This window comes from Neomonachus schauinslandi, chromosome 2, assembly GCF_002201575.2.
Source record: "Neomonachus schauinslandi chromosome 2, ASM220157v2, whole genome shotgun sequence".
In the NCBI taxonomy this organism is placed as follows: domain Eukaryota; kingdom Metazoa; phylum Chordata; class Mammalia; order Carnivora; family Phocidae; genus Neomonachus; species Neomonachus schauinslandi.
Window position 1 is genome coordinate 163,295,943 of NC_058404.1, and position 26,029 is coordinate 163,321,971.

Below are 26,029 nucleotides of genomic sequence, written 5' to 3' on the forward strand. Positions count from 1 at the left end.
ATGTGTTCTTACATCTAAGGAAGTCTCTAGTGGGCAGCATATAGGTTTTGTTTTTTAATCCATTTAGCCACTATGTCTTTTGATTGTAGTATTTAGTCCATTTATATTTAAAGTATAGTTGTTGATAGGTACGTACTTATTGCCATTTTGTTCATTGTTTTTTGGCTGTTTTTAGTTCCTCTCTGTTCCTTTCTTTTCTTGCTCGCTTTGTGGTTTGATGACATTCTTTAGTGGTATGCTTATATTCCTTTTTCTTTATGTTTTGTATATTTACTGTATGTTTTGTTTTGTAGTTAAGGTTAGCCTTAACTGTAACAACTTATATCTATAACAGTCTATTTTAAGTTGATAAAATAGTTGCCAACTTAAGTTTGATCGCATTTGCTCAACATTTTTACTCCTCCCCCGTTTTTGATGTCACGTTTTACATCTTTTTTTTTTTTCTTTCTCTTTTAATCTTCTCCCTTCTCCAACTCTCAAAAAAGTACCCAGAGATTAAATGCAAGGAAGCTCAAAGAGCCAAGGTAAGCCAGCCCAAGATTAGCAGGCTCCCTCCCACAGGGGCCAAAGTCTGGGCACTGGGATCTCCACTCAGAGCCTGGTAGTAAAAGCTGGTGCGGAATAAGGTGGTTCCAGAGGCTAGCAGTAAATGGGGCACCCCCAACAGGGCCAGGCTGTGTAAGAAGTGGTGTTTGTTGGCCTTGTCAAATAGCTCCTTCCCATAGGCATCTGGAAACCGGGTGCTTTGCACCCCGTAGGAGGCCAAGCCTCAGGCCCTGGCTCTGGACGAGGCACCAAAGCAGCAGAAAGCAGTCTGTGGCAGTGGGTGGTCATGCGCTGAAAGGACCTACATCTTTTTATCTTGTGTATCCCTTAATTAATTATTGTACTCATAGTTATTTTCACTACTTTTGTCTTTTTTAAGGTTAATAATAGGTGATGAATCTATTATCTGTCTATCTATCACTTTCCAGTGAGATTTACTCTTTGATATGTGTTCCTTTACTGATCAGTGCTCTTTCTTTTCAGCTTAACGAGGTCATTTTGACGTTTCTTGTAAGGCTGATTTAGTGGTGATAAACACCTTCGGCTTTTGCTCATCTGGAAATCTCTCTCCAATTCTGAATGGTAACTTTGCTTGATTGGAAGTTTTCTTCTTTTTAGCATTTTGAATTTATTATGTCACTCTCTTTTGGCCTGCAAACTGTCTGCTGAAAAATGTATTGATAGTCTTATAGGAGTTCCCTTTTACAAAACAAGTTATTTTTCTCTTGCTGTTTTTAGGGTCTCTTTGGGTTCTTATTTGGAACTCTCTGGGCCTCCTGGATCTGGATGTCTGTTTCTGTCCCCAGGTTAGGGAGGTTTTCAGCCGTTCTTTTTTCAAATGAGATTTCTGTCCCTTTTTTTCTTTTCTTCTGGGAGCCCTGTAATGAGAATGTTAGTCAATTTGATGATGTCCCGTAAGTCCCTTAAGCTATCTTCACTTTTTTTTTTTTTTTCCATTCTTTTTTTTTCTACTCGCTCCTCTGATTGGGGGAGTTCTACTGCCTTGTCCTTGAGTTTACTTATCCTTTCTTCTGCTTCATCTAGTGTGCTGGTGAACCTCTCTCTTGTATTTTTCACTTCAGTTACAGTGTTCATCAACTCTGGGACTTCTGTTTAGTACTTCCTATATTTTCCATCTCTTTGTTGGAGTTCTGTGTTCATCCATTCTTCTCCCCAGTTTGGTGAGCATCTTTATGACCATTACTTGGAACTCTTTATCAGGTAGATTACTTATCTCTATTGTCTTAAGGGTTTTTGTTGTTGTTTTTTTTTTCCTGAGGTTTTTATAAGAGCTAGATCTTGGCTCTGTTCCATCCGGTGAAAGTCCTTCAGGATCCCCATCATATCTGCAAAGCTCCTGGCCTTGGACAGAGAGACACAGTCATCCTCTTCAGACGAGCCGCAGGGAGCCTTGTGTTCTGGCTTGCAACATTAAGGGCTGGCAGAACAAAGCAGGGGGACTCATGGAAGCTCAGGGACCTCTACCTTGGTCTCCTTGGGGATGTCACTAATGACAAGGGAAGTTGTACAGTGGGTTGAAGATCCTAAAACAAGGTAAGGGAGAAGAGAAATTTAAACTTCCTGGAGATAAGACATCTGTTGTTAATGAACCCAAAGCTGTATCAGCTGCCACTGTCTTAGCAATCTGGCTGTGCAGGTGGCTCAGCTCATCTTGCAGTTCTGTGGTGTGGCTTAGGGCACTGGCAGGGCTGGCTTCTTCAAGGTCAGGAACCTCTCCTCGGACCCCTGCAGGTTGAGCACTGAGGCATTGCGCTGCATGACAGTCTGAGGGCTCAGCTTCCAGGTATGCCTCAGGGGCTGTGTGTCACTCCTGACCGGGCATATGTCTCCTCTTCATCTGCAGCTATCCAGGCGATGTCCTCCAGAGTAGGGACATAGGTTGGACATGTTGGGCAGGGTCTCAAAGGGTGCCCAGGGACATGGCTTTCAGGGACAGCTTGGTCCCAGTTCTTCTCACTAAACTGCAAGTAGCCCCATGTAGCTTGTCTTGCCAGATTGGGATGGTCACATTGGCTTCCATTCCTGATATTTCAAATGGTTCCTGCACTTGAAGGACAAGGCAGCTACAGGGCAGCTCTGGGAGCATGGGTTGGCTAGAAGCATGACTCCTTTATATCAGGCCATCTTAAGAACACCAGATTTCTCTTCCTAATGGCTGCTCCTACCACAGCAGGCTTCCACCCCCCCCCATTTTTTTTACTTTCGATAAGGCAGATTTATTCTTTATGAAATAATTAACACACAGTTTACCTAACTATGCTTAAATTTTTTTTTTTTTTTTAAAGATTTTATTTATTTATTTGACAGAGAGAGACACAGCAAGAGCAGGAACACAAGCAGGGGGAGTGGGAGAGGGAGAAGCAGGCTCCCCGCAGAGCAGGGAGCCCGATGCGGGACTCGATCCCAGGACCCTGGGATCATGACCTGAGCTGAAGGCAGTCGCTTAACCAACTGAGCCACCCAGGCGCCCGCTTAAATCTTTTTTTGAGAGGTCTCTAGCTTTTGTTCTGAGGTTCAGAATCAATATAAAAACATTGAAATCATAATTACATTATAGGTTGAGAACTTTATTGCATAGAACTCCATATAACGGCTTATTCTGCTTATTCTTTTAAAAGATAAAAGAATCCAGATGAGCAGTATTCTTAGTTCATTTAGTAGCTTTGTCAGTGTCCATAGCTGCAAAGTTGAACATTTACAGAAATTATAGGTTTGTTTGGGTTAAAATGAAGTGATGTGTGTAAAGCACCTAACCTAGTTCCTTATGCATAGTAGGCCCTCAGTAATTAGTGGTTGTTATTGTTATTCTTATTGGCTACTTAATTAATTTGGATTTCTAGGGCACCATTTCTTTGGGTACAGTGAACCAATTCTGAATTCTACCCTCCTATATTTGTAATCTGTTTAGACTGACTTAACCGCTGTGAAGAATAAAGCCTATTGGTAGAGTAGGGTGGGGTTTTTGGACTTTTGTGTGCAATCCTTTTAGAGTTACTGGATGTACTGGAATGTGAAGGATTAAGCTTTGTGGCATGTTCTATATGGTTATCCATGGTGACCAAACTCATCTGGAATGTTGTTTTGTTACTAACTTTGAAATGTGTTATTTTCCATACAGAGGATTTTGATCTGAATAAATTACTTATTATCTTTTATAAATTTCTAGAGCGAGAGGACCTGTCAGTCAGTGTAAACCTTACCCTACACAATACTTCCTTTCATCAACATGGGGAGGAGGCGTCCCCAAGATAACCATTTCTGGGCTAAAGCCAGGCACCATTGTGTAACTAGGATGGTATGGGATAGCACCCAGCTTCGGAGCTTGTCACACTGGGAAGTTCTGGCTCACAGGCCTACAGTCATGTTTTTTTGAGCCTTAACAGGTTACTTAAATGGTTGGTTTTTTGTTTTTGTTTTTTAATCAACAGCTAGCCAGCTCCTCAAAGAGAGGCCAAAAGCTGCTCATAGAGTTGTAGGTTGTCGATACAGTGAGTCTCTGGCCACTGGTGAGACCCACTTACTCAGAGAGGTCTTTCCTGTCCCCTCATCCACTTAAACTGATGATTGTCTCCCTTGTTTGTACCTGATCGTAGCTTGAATGTATTTAGGTAACTTTTGTCAAAGCACCTGAAACTGGTCATCGTGTACGTCTCTCTTCTGGCTGGTCTGTAAGCTCCTGGATGGTGGTGGTGGTGTGTGTGAAGGTACCACTTAGTGCAGGTCCTGGGAGCTAAGGGTTGACCATTAGTCATTGTTAAGTGCATGTCTCCCTGTCGCTTGTGGAGACTCCTCATTAACTGGTGCAATGATATTGTTGGATGTTATCTCTAACAATTCTTTAATGAAAGACCTCGAGAGAAGCTAATCCCATCCTGTATCTTGTACCACCCCCATCATACCCATTCTTATTTCTTTCTCTTCTGCCAATGCAAATTCTCTATTTCTTTTATTTCTTTCAAGGGACATTTCAAGTCCTTCTCCATGAAGCTTTTTCAAGGTATGTTTAATTTTGGTTAGTAGTTGTTTAAATTTAGAAATCCAGGAAAAGGTGAGAAATGTTAACCGCAACTGGAAATTTGGAATTGCTCATTAAAATACATTATTCTTGGGATGCCTGGGTGGCTCAGTCGTTAAGTGTCTGCCTTCGGCTCAGGTCATGATCCCAGGGCCCTGGGATCGAGCCCCGCATCGGGCTCCCTGCTCAGCGGGGAGCCTGCTTCTCCCTCTCTCTCTGCCACTCCCCCTGCTTGTGTTCCCTCTCTCGCTGTGTCTCTCTCTGTCAAATAAATAAAATCTTAAAAAAAAAAAAAATACATTATTCTTTTAGGGGTGCCTGGGTGGTATAGTCGGTTAAGTGTCCAACTCTTGGTTTCGGCTCAGGTCATGATCTCAGGATTCTGAGGTCAGCCTCCGTGCTTAGGGCAGAGTCTGCTTGAGATTCTCTCTCCCTCTGCCCCTCCCGTTCGTGCTCTGTCTCTCCCCCAAATAAATACATAAATCTTTATAAAAAAATACGTAATTCTTTTAGTAATGAAAACATATTTGTAAACGTTTTCCTCATTTAAAAATCAGAAATTATGTTAATTACATTAAATTTTTTATTTTTTTTCCCCCAAGTAATTCCAAACCTCAAAGTAATAGGGATTTTAGGTAAATCTAATGGAAAGAAGTTGAAAGTTGTGTTATAATTTTCAGATTGTCATGAGAAAAGGGTCTTTCGTTGCATCACATGACATTTTATAATATCCTATAAAAGGTGTAAGGATTGGCTTTGTTGTCCTTATTTATAAAAGGTTTTTTTAAAAAGATTATTTATTTTAGAGAGAGAGTGTAAGAGAGCAGGGGGAGGGGCAAAGGGAGAGGGAGAGAGAGATTCCCAAGCCGACTCTGCACTGAGCATGGAGACATGTGGAGCTTGATCTCAGGACCCCAAGATCATGACCTGAACCAAAATCAAGAGTTGACTACTTAACCAACTGAGCCATCCAGGTACCCCTATAAAAGGTTTTATTGGGATTTAAAATTGAAAGTCCTTTATGTAGGTTTTTTCCTCCCCCCACTTCAATTAAACTGTAATAATTTATTGAAAGTTAAAAAATATATATATATATAGGCAGAAACTTTGATGTCATTGAATTTTTTTTGGAGAAAAGCTACTCTTTCTAAGACAAAAGCAGAGGAGATCATTTGAACCACGAACTGGTGAACTTTGGAGTACTATAAATCATGGTTGAATTATGAAAGTTTTATATTGCCCAGTCATCTGCTGTTATTTTTTTGTTTGTACAGGGCCTATGTTTTGGTAATTTCTTTACTAATTAATATCATAAGGAGGTAGAGAAAAAAAAGTATGAAACTAAAAGTGTTTAATTTGATTCTGAGTTTTAGAATAATTTTACAGTGAATTGTTTTATACCTTTATGGACAACGTAACAAGAATAGTATTTGCTTTGTGACATCGATATTATATATACAGATACATACGTAGACATACACAGTATAAATTTTAACATTTTTATGCTTATGAGTTTTCAAATAATATACAATAGCATTGATTTTTTTTTTACACTTAATATGTATGTAGACAACATACACTTAATGATGGAAACCTTTACATTTATGCTTAGTTTGCATATTAGTTGAATTTATTTATTTTATTTTTTTTAAAGATTTTATTTATTTGACAGAGAGAGACACAGCGAGAGAGGGAACACAAGCAGGGGGAGTGGGAGAGGGAGAAGCAGGCTTCCCACAGAGCAGGGAGCCCAATGCGGGGCTCGATCCCAGGACCCCGGGATCACAACCTGAGCCAAAGGCAGATGCTCAACGACTGAGCCACCCAGGCGCCCCAGTTGAATTTAATTTTTATTTAATGCTTTATTATTTTTATGAAAGACAGTTTGGTAGGCACTGTGGGAGATGAAATGATGAATTTCTTTAGGGACTCATGCTCTCAGAGCCAATTCTTAGAACCACAGAATTTTATTTTTTTAATTTTTTATTATTTTTTAAAGATTTTATTTATTCATTTGACAAAGAGAGACCCAGCAAGAGAGGGAACACAAGCAGGGGGAGTGGGAGAGGGAGAAGCAGGCTTCCTGCTGAGCAGGGAGCCCGATGTGGGGCTTCATCCCAGGATCCCGGGGTCATGACCTGAGCCGAAGGCAGACGCTTAACCAACCATAAGCACAGAATTTTAAAACAGGAAGAAATGTAAGAGATTTATCTTCTCGTGGATGTGTGTGTGTGTGTGTGTGTGTGTGTGTGTGCGCAAGCAGCAGTCTTCTGATTCCAACCCACTTCAGTGTCTTCTGTCCCCCACCTTCCCATCCTCCCAGACCTGTAATAATGTCATTTTCTGTGCAGGGGAGAGAGTTCAAGCAGGCAGATGATTGGCTGACATGAAATGTGTAGCTTGTCAAGTACTCTCTTCCATCTCCTTTGTTAGTAAGCAGGAGGCCATGCAGGCCATTTTTTAAGTATAGGGATTTAAAACTATGAACTCAAGAAATTGTTTTAGTGGGTGGTGACTAGAATATAACACTTTTTAAAAATAGTTTGGAGACTTATCAAAGTGTATTGCAGATTATTATTTCAAGCGTATCCTGTATATACACACACACACACACACATATATACTGGGTTGTTATATAAAATGTATTATAAGTACATTTATATACAATGTATTTTTTTACGGCAGTGAAGAGTTTGGAAACATCTCTCTAATATGTCCATTTCACCCTTGTTTTAAACCTGGGGAGCAGCCACTGATACAGTTATCCCTAGATATGTGACTTATTCTTTTTGCAGGGTTCTCTTGCTATCATGACCTGACATCAAGGTAAACTGTTTTCTATGCAGGTAGATATATACACAGGTAGAAATATACACGGGTGATATTTTACCATAGTTCATCTGAATAAAAGACATGCAGTGAAGTAGTTTTTTTTTTGTTTGTTTGTTTTGTTTTGTTTTATTACACTGCCTCCGGGTACAAAAAACACTTCGGTACAAAAAACCACTTCGGTGGATCTGTTAATCTGTAAGTGTTGTTTATGATGTGCCTAACTTGGTACCAAGATGTGATTTAAGCACCAAGAGAATTTGGATTATTTAATGCTAGTACATAATAAAACTACTTATCAAATATTCATGTGGGCACATACAGAGGCATAATTGTATTCTTGTAATGCACAATATAAATACTAATATTGTTTTGGAGATTCGGATTGGTATGCTGAAGCCATGGTTTGGAAAAAGGCATTGTAGTATGTTTTTATCTGTGGGAATTACTGGGCAAGTATAACTGAGAGATTCTAAATACTGTAGTTGTTTACTTCCCTTCCGAATTTGGCTTAAATATGTTTGGTCTTGCTTTTTTTTTTTATCACTGAATTATTCTGTAAGACCTATGGTACAAGCTAAACTTATAATTGTTTTATAGATTTTAATAATTATATCTTTTAAAGATTTAAAAACAATTTCTTCCACCAAAGATAATTAAAAAAATAATTAAACAGAATAACAGAATGAATGTTCGTGTGCCCATCCTCAGCTTCAACATTTATCAACTCTTTGTTACCTCTTCCCACTCCCTTTCTCCAGTTCCCAGGTAGTTTGATGCAATTTGGTCATGAAACATCATCCATAAATATTTCAGGAGGTGTTTCTGAAAGACCAGGACTTCATTTCTAGACCTATAAAGTAGAATCTTCACCTTTTGGGGAAGGTACTGAAGTTCTGAATACTCCAATTGTGTTGGGGATGTTAGAGTGATATAAAGGGAAGGTGAGATCCTTTAAATGGGCTAAATAAAAAAAGTGAAATACCTGATGAGCAGTTGTGCCAAGAAACAATAGAAAAGTAACAGTGAAAAAGCAAATTAATATTTTTAATATCTCTTAAGTGCCCCTGGAGAAAAAGGAGAAATCAGCATTTTTGAACACCTAGTGTGTGTCTGCATTCCATACAGGTCAGTAGAGGAATGAAGCCAAGTGTATTTCACACCATTTGAGATAGAAATTCTGTTTCTAGATTCTTTCTTGAGGGAATTTAAAAGATGTATACAAAGACTGCCAATTAAGATATTTACTGCAATATTGTAACAGTGAAGAATTGAACCTCATTCAATAATAGTGAAATGATTAAATGCATGTAATATATTTATAAAATACTATATTTTGTAATTGCTAGAAATGATACAATGTGACACCAATTTTATAAAACATCTAGTACATATTGAAAGACCTGAAAGAAATTAACCCAGATATTAATATGAATTAGTAGCAGCTCTCTCTAGGTGTTAGAATTATGACTGATATTTTTTCATTACTTTTTTTTGGAAGTGTTTCACATCAGTCTGTCAGAATATGTGATGTAAATTAATAAACAAACATTTATTGAGTACTTACTATGTGTCAATCACTAAACATTTTTCATCTTTTATACTTCATTCTCATAATAGGTGTAAGAGGTTTTATTATCCTTATTTTGTAGATGAGGCAATGGGGACACAGATTGAGTGCCTTGCCAAGTTGATTCTATCCTTCTGTGTTTGTTGTTTGCTGCTGCTGCTTTTTTTTTTTTTTTTTTTTTTTTAAGATTTTTATTTATTTGTCAGAGAGCACAAGCAGGGGGAGCAGCAGAGGGAGAGGGAGAAGCAGGCTCCTCACTGAGCAAGGAGCCTGATGTGGGACTCGATCCCAGGACCCTGGGATCATGACCTGAGCCGAAGGCAGACACTTAACGACTGAGCCACCCAGGCGTCCCGCTTTTTTTTTTAAAGTTTATTTTTTGTAGTAATCTCTACACCCACCATGGGGCTTGAACTCATGACCCCGAGATTGAGAGTCTCATGCTCTTCCGACTGAGCCAGCCAGGTTCCCATGTTCTTTGCTTCTAAATGTAGTTTTAACTCCCCAACAATTGGAAAGATAATCTAAGTACTGTTCTGTTTCTCTTTTTCTTACTTTAAGATATATGGTGACTATTGTGACATATTAGGAAAAAGTGTTCTTTAACTGATGGGTAACACTTTATTTCCTGAGCATACCATGGTCGTTTTCATCTGGTGCTTTGTGTTTGTTCTCTGCCTCCCCTGCAGCATTCTGCTCGTAGAAATAATGGTACAGTGAACATCTTTGCAAATAAATCTGTATGTGTACTTCTGATTATCTTCCTAGAAAAAAGGTCTTAGAAGTAGAATTATTGGATCAAAGAATATAAAACATTTTAAAACCTTTGGATACAAATTGTGAGATTGCAGATGACAAATGATCATTCCTCCTTAAACTTAAGTTGTTTGGGGGCTATAAATTTGGGAGAAATAGATCATCTAAACATCAAGGGGAATTTGTGCTTTCATAGTTGCTCTTATAAAAGTCAGGCTTCTCTTAGAGGAAAAGAGGAGAGACAAACTTCGGAGTTTATATGGTGGCCATTTACTTTTTCATTTTTCTGAAAAACTTAAAACTTGGATTAGCCCAGCAACCTTTTTATTGGAAATTGTTTTATAAAAATGTACAAAATACTCATATCATTTGCATGCAATTTCTTTGATATTTTACCTGATAGGACCTCAGGGTCATACTTAGTTGCGACTTCCATTCTATAATTTTAAAAATTATAGATATAAAAGGTACAGCACCTTGGTTAGAGACTGTAATGACTCTAGAAAGTATTTTAGATGTTGCATTTTTAAATAAAAAAGACATTTCCCCATTTTTTCTGTTGTTCCCTCCCCCCCCCTTTTGCTTTTCCCTAAGGAGTCACTCTTTTTGTGACAAGCAAAAACAGAAAAACATTTTGGTTAATTAGTTGATAGTTTCTGTTAAATGACTAAGGGTTTGTTGTGGTTTCTCTTGAGCATATCTTCTTCCAGAGATTCTGTAGGCGACCTTGCTTCAAAGACTAGCAGAAGATTTGGGCAGTGGGAGGGGAATTTTAACTTAAGGGGGTCCAGAGAATAATTAATGAAATCAGAAAATTTCCCTGTGGTGCTACCAAAGACGTTAGGATTGAGTTTTCTAGAAAGACCAATATTGATAAAAGGTAAACTGACAGCCTAGAAATTTGTGAGAGGTACAGTTGGAATAAATAGAAAACATTACATTGAAATTTGAAGGCCGCAGTATTTTAATGGAGGAAAAGTATTATTTTCTACTCTGAATAGTAAAATTACAAAACTACTATAAATGGCAGAGATAGAAAATAAATACGAGGAGGATTTTTATCAGGGGTTCTTAACCGATGATTAGTGATTGGATTAGAAAGGTTCATACATTGCAAAGTTAAGGATATATGTGCATTTTGGAAGGAGAGGCCTTCCGCGGTTTTTTTCAGATTCTCAAAGGAATGACTCCAAAAAACTCAAATTCCTATTAGAGTGTAAGTCTCATGAGGTCGGGGATTTTTGTCTGTTTTATTCACTGCTCTGTCCCTGATTCCTGGCATGCCAGTCTGCTTAATAAGTATCTGTTGAATGTATGATTTCAGTACATTTATGTATGGCATAGTTATAATAATAGATTTGTAGAAGTTAGAGATTGGAATACATTCCAGATTTAGTGAGGTTGATGTCTTACTGGTCTGCTTCTACATTTAAAATTTTTCTCTTGGGGATGCCTGAGTGGCTCAGTCAGTTAAGCGTCTGTCTTCTGCTCAGGTCGTGATCCCAGGGTCCTGGGATCGAGCCCCATGTCGGGCTCTCCCTGCTTGGTGGGGAGCGTGCTTCTCCCTCTCCCTCTGCCTGCCGCTCCCCCTGCTTGTGCTCTCTCTCTGTCAAATAAATAAAATCTTAAATAAAATTTTTCTCTTGGTGTTTAAATCTAGATAAATAGAACATTTGTATGATACTTTTGTGATTGAATTCCTTTTTTTTTTCTAAGCCGACATGGAAATGTAATAGGAAAATTATTCTAAACCATATATATTCATCAGTATATTAGAAAATGTTGTGTCCTGGTGCTGTGTTTGTTTGATTCAATGAATGAAACCTTTGTACAAAATTTCCCCTTAAATTTTTGAATGGAAAATTTTGCCAGTTGTTTTCATTAGATCAAGTAGTATGATAACAACTGCTATTCTGGCTAAAAATGTAAAATCAACAAAATGTTGACAAATTTACCTGCAGAGAATGTTGCTTTATCAGCAGGAAATTTAGATTTTTTTTTTTTTTGCATTGAAGCTGTATTTTAGCTCAGTACCATTATACAGCATTTTTAGCAGGTAATATAGCATATACAGTTATTACATTAGTCAGCGTAATAAGTTTCTGTACTCTTTAAAATTGAAATTTGGGAGAAGGTTAAAAAGAATGACAGACGGCTACAATGCAAGCCTGCTTTACAAATTGTAAAAATGATGGCATTTCTAAAATAGGAGAAAAAGTGAATTTCTAAAAATTGAACTATGATGGAAGCTGTAGATTTTATGAATCATCAGTTTTCTTTCTTAATTAAAGGGATGATTGTAAGTTTTTTATATTAATGATTTTTACCAGACATAAAAGATATGTGAATAATTGTTTGCTACCTGCACTTGATTATATGTGAGTAGATCTTTCATACTTTATAAAGTTTTTGGCAGATTAAAAAAATTACTGGATTTTATATTTTCCATAATTATTTTGCTCCTGTGAATAGGAGCTGTGATTATTCTAAATTTATTTGAAAATTTTATTGAAAATCCTTATTCTAAAAGGCTGTCAGAACATTTGAATCATTTTGGTCTTTTGCATTATTTTAAGAGGCCTTGTGAGATTCCCAGAATAATTTTAATAGACGGGCAGGAATTTGCCCTCATAGATTACATATCTTGCAATCTGGTTTCTTTCTTTAATTGAAATATGATGAGTTTCTAGTCACTACATTTCTTAGTATTGAAGCACAGTTGACCCTTTAACATCACAGGTTTGCAAGTGTACGAGTCTACTTAGACACGGATTTTTGTGAATAAATGCAGTACTGTATGTAAGTACTGTAAGTAAGTACACTTACAGTACTGTAAGTGTAGTTTTTCTTATGATTTTCTTAACATTTTTCTCCTTATTGTAAGAATACAGTATATAATACATATAACCTACAAAAGACTGTTAATCAACTGTTATCGGTAAGGCTTCCAGTCAACAATTGGCTCCTAGTAGTTCAGTTTTTGGGGAATCAAATTATAAGCAGACTTTTGACTGTTCAGAAGTCAGCCCCCTTTAACCCCCATGTTGCTCAAGGGTCAACTGTGTAAGAAATACATTTGGAAGTCAAATTTAGAGTTTTGAGTTGGAATCTTGGAAGTAACAGCCTAGCCTTTTTACCCAGTGGGATAATCATTTCTGTGGCATTTTCTAACAGCTTTTTCCTTAAAAACAGTAAGCAGGGACTTCCATTTCTTTATGAAGCAGCCCTTTTATCAGTTATGTAATAATTAAGTTATTCTTTATGTTGGGTTCAAATCTACTTTGTGCTAGGCACCATAACTGCCTTGTTCTCCTTTTCAAATTATGAAGTATACAGACTAATGTTAAGAATATTATAATGAACATTGCTGAGATTCATTTACTCTTAATTTTTGCTCCATTTGCTTGAGAGTATTTTCTGTATCATTGTGTATCAGAGACCTATACTTCAAGTGTCTTACTACAATTAAGATACATTAAATTTGTAGATTTCTGTTCTTTATAATTCTAGTGATTCTGCTTGGAAAGGAAATGAGGTTAACGTGCTATCTGAACACCCATTCAACTTTCTCTTTTACTTTTGGACTGAAGTGAAACAAGGCTGTCCTTGGAGACCTCATTTGACCTGAGATCCTCCCAAGCACCAGAGCTGGGTCACTGTTCTCTTTATTTATTGCACATGGAAGCTTCTAGACCATTTTTCTTGCTGCAGGTTTAAAGCCTTGCTCCTTCAAAGCTTGTGCTATATGGCTATTTAGTTTCTTCAATGTTGTCCAATACCAACTGACCTCTGCAAGTCACTCTTGTTTATATGACTTTTTTCTTTTAAAATAAGAAACTATAGCATTGCTTACATGTACACTATGACCACAGTTACAACCTGTTTGACCTCAACCATGTCAAAAGTAGTATTATTTTTTTTTTATTTTTATTTTTTTTTTAAGATTTTATTTATTTATTTGACAGAGAAAGACACAGCGAGAGAGGGAACACAAGCAGGGAGTGGGAGAGGGAGAAGCAGACTCCCCGCCGAGCAGGGAGCCCGATGCGGGACTCGATCCCGGGACTCCAGGATCATGACCTGAGCCGAAGGCAGTCGCTTAACCAACTGAGCCACCCAGGCGCCCCTCAAAAGTAGTATTATTAAAGTAGTAATAGAAATTACTCTTTTTGTAGATAAAATATTCTCCAAATTAATCAAGTGAAAGAAGAGTTAAAATGAGTCCCATGTTAAGTAATATGTATATGGACACAAGATGGAAAAAACAATTGACATGCAGAAAGAAACTCCAAACCAAAACAAAAACAATAAAACCCACCCCTGCTAAAAATGACTATAACCCATAATGAAGGCCAGAGAGGTATAAACCAACTATTTCCCAGGGTAACCAAAGACCTATGTTTATTTTATCAAAAGTAAAAGTTAGAAATAGGAAGGTTGTGTATCTATTAAGGAGGTACTGAAAATTCTAGACAAACACTGGCAAGTCTTGAAATGACACAGTGCTCTGACAATGTGGTTACAAGAAGAGAAAACACATTTTTATAAAAAGCATGGCATTAGCATTTGCTGTGTCTGAACAAGAAATTCAAAAGTGAAGCAAAATGAAAGACCTGGGCATGCTGGTACAAATCAGTCCTCTTTGAAGTTGTAGTATTCCTAAACTGCTTTGTGCTCTAGTAGTAGTTGGTTTTCTGATTTGTCGTAGAAGATGAAGTGAAAGTTTAAATTTCATTAAATAAAGACTATTCTGTGACTGTACTACCCACTATAGAGAGAAAAGATATGCTGTTTGTCATATAAGCTTTATTTGCTATGAGGGAGAAGTGAATCCATGAACCTAAGATGATAAAAAAGTATCAAGAATTATGGCAGAATTGTAGATACTGTTTTGTTTACAGATTCAAAAATATTTGGTGGGGTAGTCAAAAATTCCAGTAAGTCTGAATGATATTGATTATGAATAGTGCATGTGAATTAGTATTTTATTCATATTTACAAGTTCTTTGGCTTCAAAGATTTGGTTTTAATCATGATTTAATCAGTTATACCTGTCAGCAAATGGAATATCATATTTTTCTAACTTGGCTAAGGGAATTTTAAATTAAGGTTAAGTACAAAATTAATATTTTAGAGAGTAGTTAGTCCTTTCTCTTGGGCTGGAGATTAAATTCATTAAACAGAAAAAAAAATCGTAAGAAACCAGTTATTATTTCAAATGACGTTAATTTGAATTTTCATTGCCAGATTTAAAATGTGGCCTCTTTAGCTATTGAAAAATGCCAAGACCTTTAATGGTAATAAAAACATGGAATGTGTTCAATTACATGAGTTCTGATATATAGTAAAAGGATAACTCCCTGTGGTCATTGGTTTCATTCTTAGTAACCATCTGGTTGTTAGGGATGTGGTGTAATAATTTATAACCCGTGACTCTATCAGTTAATATAATTGGACTTTAAAAAATATGTATGCCATAACTTTTCTGTAGATGAGGTAAATATTAGGCCTCATGGGTATATGAACTACTTTGCAAATCTGTTTATTTTCACGAATAAAATAAAAATGTATTAAATGTACTATTGCATAATATGACATGTTAGTTCAAGCATTGGCTAGTAAAAGCATTATTTATCACTGTGAAGAGAAGAAAGGAAGGGGGGAAACTGTAGATTAAAAGGGATTTAAGAGACCCAGTAACAATTGCCTGTATGGATTTTATTTAGATCTGGATTAGAACAAATTAAAAAAAAAAACCTCTGATACAGTTGGGGAAATTTGAGCACTGATTGGTATTTGATGTTATAAATTATTAGTTAATTATAGATATTATGATATTGGCTTATATTTAAAAAGTAAATCTGTATCTTTTTTTTTTTAAAGATTTTTATTTATTTGACAGAGACAAAGCAAGAGAAGGAACATAAGCAGGGGGAGTGGGAGAGGGAGAAGCAGGCTTCCGGCGGAGCAGGGAGCCTGATGTGGGGCTCGATCCCAGGACCCTGGGATCATGACTTGAGCCGAAGGCAGACGCTTAACAACTGAGCCATCCAGGCGCCCCAAAGTAAATCTGTATCTTAAAGAGATGGCATACAGAATTATTTACAGATGAAGTGTTATGATATCAGGAATTTGCTTCAGGATAATCCAGAGTGGTGGGATAGGGGTTAAGGGGTGAGTGGAGATATCAATGAAACATGATTTGGTAGGGGTTAATAAGGGTAGGGGTCATTATACTATTCTCAGTAATTTTCATTAGTTTGAGTTTTTGCATAATAAAGATTTAGAAAAAATATAATGCAGCATTATTGAAAGAAGATAACTGGCAGCACTAGGTGACTCTGCTATATAATCTATTCAGAAGTAAAGATGGGTATGAGCAATACAAAAGTACTTAGAAACCTATCTTATGTGTAAATCTTGTATTTTGTTTTCCTTTAGAGCCGAAGCCATTTATTTGAATCTTGGAAGATTAACACCTAAATGCTTAACTCTCAAAACTGCTCAAGAGTCCCACAGTCAGGATTAGATGATTCAAGTTACCACCAAGAAATTACTGTCTTGAATTCTCTGGTAAGATTATAATAAATATTCTAAAGGCTGAATGGTGACTATGCAGTCTAAAAAGATTTTTAAATGCTATATGTGAGTGACTAACTTCTATTATAATTTTTTAATCCTGACTACTGTACCGGGAGTTGGAAGTTGTGATAATCAACCAAATATCTTAGAAATATCAACAAGCAACAAGGCTTTATGACCTGTACCCTTCATAGATTCAGCGAGTAATGGGTATAGTCTTGTCACTGGAATGCCATACTTTCAACCCTTGCTCTGTGTCTCAGGGTGGGTCCTTCCGAAGCTGATGCTGAGAAAGTTTGGCTTCCAGGATGTTCGTTAGGGATCAACACCTGTGAAGAGAGGAGGTTAGGAAGCAGATTAGGCAGAGGAAATCAAACTGCAGTTCAGGCTTAACAAAGCCTTGGCCAAGCCTACCGGAAGAACTGTAGTTGTGAGAGTTTCTTTCCCTTCATAAATAAATAGTAACCTCCTTGGGAACAGAGACATATTTTCAGTGCCCTTGCACGTTGCACAGGCCAGCATAGAAGCTGCTCAGCAAACATTTGTGGAATGAAAGAAATTGAGAAAAATCTTGTGGCTTCTTCTGTAACACCTAATCCTTGCCTTTACTTTCCCCAGTTGAAAGTGCAGTTGAGAACAGTGAGGTTAGTAGAGACACAGGTGGTTATCTTGTATGTCATGAACAAACATGAAGGTAACTTGCCCTCCATAATCAGCCTGTGTTGTAAACTGCTGTTTCTGAGCTCCATAAGATAAGGGGGACCTGCAGCGGGACCCCAAGAGAACCACAAACCAAAGTTATAAAGAATATGTGATCCTATCTATGGGGGAGGGGGAAGACCCTGGAAGACATAGCAATAGCTTCTCAGCTCTTAAGATGTTCTAACCAGTTGCTTTTTTCTGTGTGTGGGGAATAGGCTGTTCAGGTAAGAGTTTTTATCCTTTTATGCTCAAGGGTTAAGAGAACATCCACTTCTTAGGAGCTTTTTTTAAAAAGTCAACATTGTTTTCTAGGAAGTATGGTCCTGCCTTGGGGTAAGAAATTTAAGTCTTTCATTTGATTTTCTTGTTTTTCCTTCATTTTTACTGCAGGATTCCCTGAGACAGGATATGCATTAATAAATCCTCTAAATTTTCCCTGAACCTTAATAATATATTACTGCTTTACGTGTAGAGGACCTTCAATTAATCTTTTAAATGAATGGAATAAAAAATAATTGACTTCACAATTAATGTGGTAGAAGAATAAGGATTAAACACTTAGCAATTCAGAACCAGAACTTTGCTTGTTTTTACATTACAATTTTTCTTTTAAGATTTTATTTATTTATCAGAGAGAGAGAGTGCGCGTGAGAGAGTGCGCGTGAGAGCATGCGCGCGCGCATGAGCCTGGGGAATGGCAGAGGGAGAGGGAAGAGGAGACTCCCCGCTGGGCAGGGATGCAGGGCTTCATCCGAGGACCCTGGGATCATGACCTGAGCCGAAGGCAGACGCTTAACTACCTAAGCCACCTAGGCGCCCCTTTGCATTACGATTTTTCCTGGTATCTATATAGACTCTTTTATGCTTCATTTTTTAAAATATATAAATTATTTTCTTCATGTTGAGTATTAGAAGAATGAGAGTGTGCTTGTGTTTCACTGAGTCAGATTTGTTTTTTTATTATTAAAATGTATATCCTTCAAAGTGATAAATTGGATTACGTAGGGAGTTTACTCCTTAGCTGATCCTTCTGTTTATTTCCTTCTTGCTCACTTTGTACTCCCACCAGAGGGCAGGCAAAGGAAAGGAGAAAAGAAGATACAATTTCAGTTCTCAAAATCTTAATGTAGGCACCTTTCACTGACATATTTTGTCATACTTCTGGACTACATTAAGGCAGTAGGATCAGCTACTTTTGCTATTTGAAAATATTTAGTAGAATGCTCAGTTATTTGGAATTAAATTCTGTAAGGTTGATTACTGGGTTTATAGAACTAAATATTTATACTTTAAATTCTTCAATTTTATCTTCTTTAGATCCATATATTTTTAAGTTATCAATCTTTTTTTTGGGGGGGGTAATTCATGCTAAAGTTTTCATTGCTACTATTGATAATTACCATTGATTGTAATGAGTTTTGTTGTGTGTTTAGAAGTACATTGGAATATTCACAATACAGTATAAAGTTTTAAATTACTGTTTTTAATGTCCCACAAAACTTGATGTTTCTGAGGTCTCAGTGAATTTTCAGAATGATAAGAATTATCTTTTGAATGCAAGTTACTGTTTTGCATTTCAGTTGTAAGTTTCTTTAAAAGTAAGACACACCCCAAAGGAAAGTAAATTTGTCTTAACATGATCACAACTTAGATTTTCAAAGTCTAAATGTTAAACCAAGTGGATGCTAAACATTTTATCGTCTCCATATTGCTGTTAACACCCACTGTACATGTACGTGTACATCTGTGTATGAACGAAGTGCGGTTTCATGGGCTAGAGCTGTTTGGTTTGTTATCAGTGTGAACAGCAAATGTCTTAAAAATCAGCTTCAGAACAGCTGACAGTTGACCTGCTGGCGTTTAGCACCACCTCCGTTCACATGACATTTCCTTGCTGTTTTACACGAATAGTGCACCTTACCTTCTCATCAGGAAGTGGGTGCAAGCACCTTTCCATGCGCTTGTGGGTCTAGTAATGCAGAAGAACCTTACAATGGATTTTTTAAAGAGAGTCATTCCTCCCATTCTTTCGGGAGATGTGGTTTTGGATACCAGAGATAGTTTTTGGGAAGCCTCCCCAAGATTACTTAAGATGAGACGTCTTAGTGTGCTTTCCTCAGAGAAGATTGTAGATGAGAAAGATGGAATCCATGTCTGCCACAGTAAATATGACAGACACCCACATCAACAACTAGGTAAAGTAAAGATGTATGATTTTCAATTCTTTAAAATATTTTAGGAAAGTAAAATTATTTTTACAGGTATGGTCTAGTGAGCATATATCTTTATTTTGAAAATCAAGTTTAAACATTAAAAATGTTCAATATAGTAGATGAATATTTGATCTAAAATTTTTTAGTATCAAAATTGTTGTTTTGAGTTTAGATGAAGAAATACTGATGCTATAAATCAAGATTAAAGCCATTAATAAAAGAAAAAGTTTGGCGATCTTTGGAAAATATTTTGATGAATAAGTGTTATACTTACTGAAAAAATGCTATTGGTACAACCTATGGCGCCCCTTTGCATTACAATTTTTCCTGGTATCTATATAGACTCTTTCATGCTTCATCTTTTAAAATATGGAAATTATTTTCTTCATGTTGAGTATTAGAAGAGTGAGAGTGTGCTTGGGCCAATGCTCTTGGTACATATGGGATATGTAAATGAAAATTAAGATATGAATTTTATCTATCACTATAGAAGCCACTTGAATTTTATTTAAAAAATATATCCCATTCTTAGAAAAAAAATATATATATCCCATTCTTTTGTTCTGAAGATAGTAAATATTTGGGGTAAAATGTCAAAGTCACATCTTGAATATAATTATTATCTTGTGTCCTAGTGTCTTTGTTTCCCATAGTCCTGCAAAATTGAATTTAACACCTTTTAAAGTCTGGGAGGAAGATAGTTATTATGTATTAGGAGAAAAATCAGTTTTGCGTATAGTAATTAGCAAATATTAAAAGACAGGAAAATCCTTTAGGAAGAAGAGGGAAAAATGATGTAAGTTTTTACATTTTTGACTAAAACACTTTAAAATGTTAAAATGTTGTGTATGAGCTTTTTTTTTTTTTAAAGATTTTATTTATTTATTTGACAGAGAGACACAGCGAGAGAGGGAACAGAAGCAGGGGGAGTGGGAGAGGGAGAAGCAGGCTTCCCGCCGAGCAGGGAGCCCGATGTGGGACTCGATCCCAGGACTCTGGGATCATGACCTGAGCCGAAGGCAGACGCCTGACCATCTGTGCCACCCAGGCGCCCCTTGGTGTTGGTTTTTTTTTTTTTTTAAAGATTTTATTTATGTGAGAGAGAGAAAGAGCACAAGAGGGGGGAGCGGGAGAGGGAGAAGCAGACTCCCCGCCGAGCAGGAAGCCTGATGCGGGACTCGATCCTGGGACTCCAGGATCATGACCTGAGCCGAAGGCAGTGGTTTAACCGACTGAGCCACCCAGGCGCACCATCTGTATGAGCTTTTTAATCTTAGGGAATAAATACAGGCTCATATAAATTAATATTTAGTGGAAAGAAGAGAGTTTCTGTAAACCCCATACAAATTTGATATATATTTTTATAGCTGTTTTCTATGCATATTTTAATAGGCACATACACATTTTTATTTGTAGAATTTGCTTTTGATCAATTTTTTCATTTTTCCACTAAATATTAAGTTAACCTAATGTTTTAAGAATTTTGTAGAAATTCTCAACTCACTGGATTTACCGGAGATCCTTTGTTTCTCTGTAGAATATCTTAACAAATGCCGGTGGTACACTGTGCACTGTCCAAAGCCTTTCCCATCATTTTTGCACCCAACAGGTTAAATTGTGTGGGCTTACCAAGAGTTGGCTGTGTTTTAAGCCAAACCTGTTTATGCCAGTTATGCTTGTAATTGTGATCATGTAACTTAATTAGGTATTACATAATTCAGTGAAGTATGAAACTGAAAAGAAGGGGTTGTTTTGGTGTAAACAAGGTTGACTGCTTTGGTCAGACTCCATAAAAGTGAATTCCTAAAAAAAAAAAGGGGGGGGGGCGTTTGAATTACATGTAGATCGGAGAAGTGTGTAAGATCAGAAGGGTTTTTTCCTCAGATACCTTCAACTTCCCTTTCCACTTTGAAGAAATTGAAACTGGGAATCATAGACAATGTAGATAGGTTGGACTTTAGGCAAGGCAGACAATGCTGTGATCAGCAAATTCACCTTAGGGACTTGGCACTATATCAGAATGCTAGGGAATAAATCATGGATTTTATATTTTAAGTTAAAACCTTTAGTGGACCTATTGATCATTGTTTCCCCTGATTCCATCTTTAATGGAGCTTTTTGATTAGATGATTAGCTAATCATTGTAATTTATAGTAAAGGAACTCTGCTGTATATAGTTGTGTAATGTTGCAGTTTTGTTAAAGAAGTAAATTGTTTATTATCTGTCCCAACTTCCTTAATGAAAAAAAGGAATCAAGATGTTCATGGTATGTAATCTTATTCCTAACATGCTTAACTATCCATATATTTTTGGTGAAGAGTCCTAATCATGTGGTAGAGACTGATTTCACTGATAAATATTGGTAGAATTGGCATAAATGATATCTATCTTCAGGCATAAAAGTTGGTGGGGAGAAAATGCCCTTCACTGATTCAGAATATACTACCATGTTGTCCAGTCACTGAAGAACAGTGACTATTAGGCATAGTCATGAGTCAGATCCTAAGAATCAGGCAGTGTGTTTCCACAGGCTTCTATTGTGACAGCTGCAAAGTCCTTGCATCTCCAAGATTGGGTTATTTTTATTCTGATGGAATCAACCTTAATTTTCTCTTTGGAGTCAAGAATAAGTGTAAATACGTTATAAGATTGATTTTATAATTGCCAGGAACAGAGATGATTGAACAGAACTGAGTATATATCAACATTAAGGATGGAAGAAACTTTTGAGCACCTCTGTATTCTGGGCACTGTTTTCTTGTTTTACCATTAACTTAATTTTGTCTACTTATTTAGTGCATACCCCAGATAGAAAGTAAGTTGAGCATAGACTCTGCCTACTGATGTGTTCCAGGACCTGAAACATAATAGTTGCTCAATGAGGGACTGGTTGAAGGAACAAATGTTCTCTAAGTCCTCCTGCAAACCTTGTGAGATACAGGTTGTTGTACGAAGTTTTAAAACTTCAGAGGGGCTTAAGCGAATTATTTGAGGTCTTTTAGCTCCTAAGTGGTAGTCGTGGCTTTAAAGTCAGGCACTTGTTCCTTGTACTCCATCTTGCTGCAGTGTCTGAGATTTTCAAATCTTTATGTATGAAATATATTTTTTAAAGAGTAGGGCATCTATCAAGTTTAATTGTGCCACTAAAGTACATACCCTTTTTGGGGGGGGGTGATTTCATTTTAATTAAGAGCTATATTTCAATAGGAAGAAACTTTAGTTCCAAAATAAAGCATTACTCTTTGAGACCCTGTGTTTGGCTTTAATGAGCAGTTGATAATTATTTTTATAACACTCTGGTTACATAAGCTGATGAAGTGAATAGCCGTTTCATGTGAGTTTTACAAAAACCATTAAGAGGCACACATTGGGATGCCATTCCATTTTATTACAAAGTGTTAATGACTCCATGGGATAATAAACATTTAAATAGTATACTGGTATACTTCTCTTGAGGTATTTGGCACAGCTCACTAGCAGGGACAAAGCAGAATGTAGCACTTAGTATAAAATTCCAAATACCTCTTGGTTGAGTTTTATTTTTTAATTTTTTTAAGATTTTAGTTGTCAGAGCGAGCACAAGTGGGGGAGGGGGGAGCGGCAGGCAGAGGGGGAGGCAGGCTCCCCGCTGAGCAGGGAGCCGGACTCCATCCCAGGACCCTGGGATCATGACCTGAGCCAAAGGCAGCCGCTTAATGACTGAGCCACCCAGGCGTCCCTCTTGGTTGAGTTTTGAAGGCTGCTATCTGTATTTGACTAGTAAAGAAAAGGGGGTGCTGTTACTGACTGGATTTCCTTAATAAGTGATTTTTCCAGTTTTGTTTTTTGCAAAACCGTTGCTCTCCATGGTCAGATTTTGTATCTTCAGAATAGCTCATTTTTGTTTGATACGCCCTGTATTGGGTAGCAGAGTAGCGTGGCAGGGCAGTTTAGAAAGGAATGAGATGGGTAAAGAGTGATTGAAGTCTTCTTCAGAGACTGGACTATTAATAGAGAGTTTAGAGGAGGTCGTGGGAGAACACAGAGATAAGGTTTTCTTCTGATACTTCTGCTGGTAGAGAACAGACCTAAGGAGATGGGAGAATCGTATGGAATTCAAATGTGATAAAAAGGATGGTGGGAAAGGCAATGTGTGGGAAGAACCTGAGCTCCAAAGAATAATCCGTCTGCTATGGAATTTCTGGCCTGACCCAAATGATACTTTGTGTAAATATAATATGTGAAGGAGTTCAGGAATTTTTCTTGCTCATACAAGTGGGATTTGGAAGCATTGGGCTTTCATAGTGCCATGAAATCCAGCAGCGTCCCCGCCTTGAGAGAGCCTCTGGAGCACTTCTCAGGCTGCAGTCATCGGAGGATGTAGAAGCCTTGTTGGGTGTTCTAGTCACGCCTTCTCTGCATCTGTGAGAATTCTCGTGATCGAGCTATCAGGAAGACCCCCAGCAGCAACAGGAAAGAGGCAGTGGAGGACCGTGAAAGGAGCCGAGTGGGCTTTGATCCAGACGGAGCTGAGCTGAGCTCGCGTGGTGACTGACTATGTGTCCTTGAACGGGTTACTTCATCTCTCTCGGCCAGTTAACCTCACCTCTCCATTTGAATGATAGCTTCTTTTGTAGCATTGTTTTTGAGATTATTAAAAAAAAAAATGGCAGCAGAATTGACACATAGTTTAATACACGGTGGCTTTCATTATTTACGAGAAGTTTTGGAGTTTTGACTTGGAGGTAGATGAATCATGTCTAACGAGAATTTATCCTTGGATCATTGCATCCTAGAAAATAGTCTAGGAATTTGGATCTAGGTCTTTTATTGTGCCTAATTCCAAAAACTTGTGATTTATAGCGGCGTGACAGTTCACAGGAGCTGGGCCTGAGGCACTTTTTCCTGTGCTCCCTTCTTGGTCTGCAATGTGTGTGCTCCTCCAGATAACCACTGCCAAATGATTGGAGGATGCAGATACAAAGGTTTTTGGAAGTTAGTGCAGCAACGTGACCTTGTACTTCCTTGTGGTTAGTTTGTTGTTGTTGTTGTTGTTTTGTTTTTAATTATTTATTTTTTAAGATTTTATTTATTTGGCAGAGAGAGACACAGCGAGAGAGGGAACAGAAGCAGGGAGAGTGGCAGAGGGAGAAGCAGGCTTCCCGCCGAGCAGGGAGCCCGATGTGGGGCTCGATCCCGGGACCCTGGGATCATGACCTGAGCCGAAGGCAGACGCTTAACCGACTGAGCCACCCAGGTGTCCCTCTCTTGGTTGTTTTTAAAGTTAGTCTAACACTTCATAAGAAAGATCATTTTAGACTGTCTCCTTATGTGGATGTTTATTTTTTTTTTTTATTGGCACAGTTAAGTATGGCTTGAGTTGGGGTCAGGGTTTTACTTCCTTGGCCTTTAGAAAGGATTTGCAAGAAACTTAAGTAAAGATGCATCTGTCTCCCTTTTTAAGGGGGCCTGGAATAGTCTCCCCCCCCCTCCCCATTTACTGTGCTGTTTCCTAATCACAGAACTGGTACTCCCCCACTGTGTACTGGTTGTGTTTGATACTAGATGTTAAAATATTACAATTCTTCCTCTCAATTGAAGGTATTACATCTAGGATAAAAAAGTTGAAATGACGTAGGTAAGAAAAATATATAACTAAATAAATATTAGGCAAAATATACTGAAATAATAAAGGCATAAAAAGGTGAATAAGAGGATAAATAATATCTAGATCAGAAGATATTAAGAAAACAATGAAGACGAGGTTAAAAACAAGCACAGTAAAAATAGGTACAGATGACTAAAGCTGAATGTAAGTTTAAAATGTAACTAAAGGAATACACTGGAAAAGTTAAACAAAAAATAGTGTGCTATAAAAGGAGTTCGGGAAGCAGCGTATGGGCCAAAGGTTAACTCCACCCACGTATAAGCAGGAGCCTTTGGATTGAGACAACCGTGGACTCAGCTTCCAGTCCTGGCCATGTCCCGGATCTGCAGCTCTGTGGGGGCCACCGAGGTCTCTGCGTGGCTATCCTTGGGTTTAAATCTTTTCCCTCACCCTCAGCCTCAGTTAATTACTCTTTGTGTCAGGACTCAAACTCGTTGTCCACTAGCTTCTGTTATTCCATTTAATGTAAAAGTATTGTTTCTTTTTACCAGATGGTGAGTTCTTTGTGAACAGAGTTGATCTTACCTATGTGGGGAGCCCCCAGAGCTTAGCCCCATGGCAGGTACTTAGGAAGCAGTTAGTAGATGTTGGTTGGATTTTAGAGTCCTCTCGCCTTTGGTTCTTGTCCTCCATGTCCCAGAGCAAGTCTTTACTTGTTCCCGAGAGCTGTTGTCAGTTGCCATATTTAGCCTACCAGGTTTTCCTTCAATACCATCTAGTACAGTGTTCAGTAGGCCGTGGCTCCTGAGGCAAAACTAACCTTCCAGTAGCTTCAAAATAAAAACAGACCAACCAGAAACCCCAAACAAAATCCTCAAATCGTGCAGACAGTGATCTAGAACATAGGTCGGCAAACCTTTTCTGTAAAGGGCCAGATAGTAAATTATTTTAGGTTTTGCAGGATGCACATCTCTGCCCCAGCTACTTAGCTCTGACTTCCTAGAGCCGAAGGGGCCCAGACGATACGCAGATGAATGTGCACGGCTGTGTTCCCGTAAAACTCTACTTACAAAAATAGGCTATGAACCAGATCTGGCCTGTGGGCCGAAGTGTTCAAACCCCTAAACTAGAATATGGAAAAGAATATTGCTAACATCAGAGGGCTCCATGTGAGTAACTTACCTGGGAAGCAGAGAACGGAAGGCAT

At 37.8% G+C, this 26,029-nt stretch overlaps 1 non-coding gene and 1 pseudogene across 1 annotated transcript; both read right to left on the reverse strand.

Annotated features, from left to right (window-relative positions):
* Positions 1-1,886: 1,886 nt before the first annotated feature.
* LOC110590799 lies at positions 1,887-2,653 on the reverse strand (annotated as a pseudogene).
* A 6,722-nt stretch (positions 2,654-9,375) lies between these two features.
* Positions 9,376-9,448, reverse strand: TRNAE-CUC. The gene has a single exon. It is a non-coding gene; the product is annotated as a tRNA-Glu (tRNA).
* Positions 9,449-26,029: the final 16,581 nt, after the last annotated feature.